This window comes from Sinocyclocheilus anshuiensis, unplaced genomic scaffold (genome assembly GCF_001515605.1).
Source record: "Sinocyclocheilus anshuiensis isolate Anshui unplaced genomic scaffold, SAMN03320099.WGS_v1.1 scaffold399, whole genome shotgun sequence".
NCBI lineage: Eukaryota > Metazoa > Chordata > Actinopteri > Cypriniformes > Cyprinidae > Sinocyclocheilus > Sinocyclocheilus anshuiensis.
Genome location: NW_015552570.1, coordinates 819,450 through 820,771, shown reverse-complemented (window position 1 = coordinate 820,771; position 1,322 = coordinate 819,450). Strand labels below are relative to the sequence as shown.

At 53.4% G+C, this 1,322-nt stretch overlaps 1 protein-coding gene across 2 annotated transcripts in view; it reads right to left on the bottom strand.

Moving 5' to 3' along the window:
* The window catches only part of LOC107665045 (regulator of G-protein signaling 3-like), a 48,406-nt gene that overhangs the window by 24,286 nt on the left and 22,798 nt on the right, over nucleotides 1-1,322 (bottom strand). The window lies entirely within an intron of this gene.

Here is a 1,322-nt window from a genome sequence, read left to right as displayed (position 1 = left end):
GGCCATGGCGGAGCAGGCAGTTCAGGAGGCCATGGCGGAGCAGCCTCCGAGGCCGCGGCCCCAGCCCCCGCCCCGGCCTCTATGGCTGGAACCCTATAACCCCCCCAAAAAAATACTTGGGGAAAATTACGGGCTCCGAAGCTCTCCGTGGGCTAGACATAGGGACTGCGACCCACTTCGGGCCTAATTCAGGAACGGGAGCCTTTCTTGGGCTAGACTCAGGAACAGTAGCCCTCCGTGGGCTAAACTGTGGAACAGGAGCCCTCCGTGGGCTAAACTGTGGAACAGGAGCCCTCTCTGGGCTGGAAGTGGGAACTGCAGCTCTTTCATGACGCTGGTCTGGGGCTAGAGCCATCTCTCGCCTCTGGTCAGGGGATAGAGTTGATACTGGAGCGAACTCGGGGGCTGGAGCCGACACTGGAGCGAGCTTTGGGGCTGAAGCCGACACTGGAGCGAGCTTTGGGGCTGGAGCCGACACTGGAGCGAGGATGAGAGCCATCCTTTTCGCCTCATCCTCCTCCTTTGGTTACAGGTGAATAGGGTGGCCGGCAGGCTTGGGTCAGCGGCGGCCGGCGGGCTAGACTTCGGAGCGGCCGGCGGGCTTGACGGATGACCGGTTCTGGATCGGGGCCGGACGCTCTCCAGACACCGGAGGATCCCTTCCCTCCAGCTTAGTCCAGTGGTGTCTGGGAGGTCCACGGGGCGATAGCAATTGGCCAGAACAGAGAGTTGAGCGTGGCGTCGTCCAGCGCTGTACTCACGGCGATCCTGCAAAACTCCCACGCATACTCCATGAAAGGGAGGTCTCCGTGGGCAAGGGCGGAGAAGCGAGCGGTTACTTCCATGCCGCGGGAAGAAACAATCAGAAAAACAAAAGACTTTCAAAATGAAAACAAAACGGGGAGAAGGGGCGCCGCTTACTTTTCTGTCTAGGTTGAGTCTTCTATCATGGTACGATGGAGGGAAACGAGGAGATGAGGAGATGACTTCCACAAAATAAACTTTTAATAAAGAAACCAAAGGAAATTAACACTAACATCAGGAGCGCAGGAGAACAAATATGGAATGACGTTTAGACTCGACAAAGAAACATTGGGCAGACTACACATTAAATACAAGACTTAACGAGGGACTAAATTAAACACACCTGAATCAAATAAACAAACACAGGTGGAGACTAAAGAACTCATAATGAAATAAGAAGGACAGGAACATAACCAAATATGGGCATAAGGAAACACGAGGGAGAACTAGGAGCACATAGGGAGGAAAACAACAACAAAACAGGAACAGAAGTCTGACACTAATATTATATATAAATA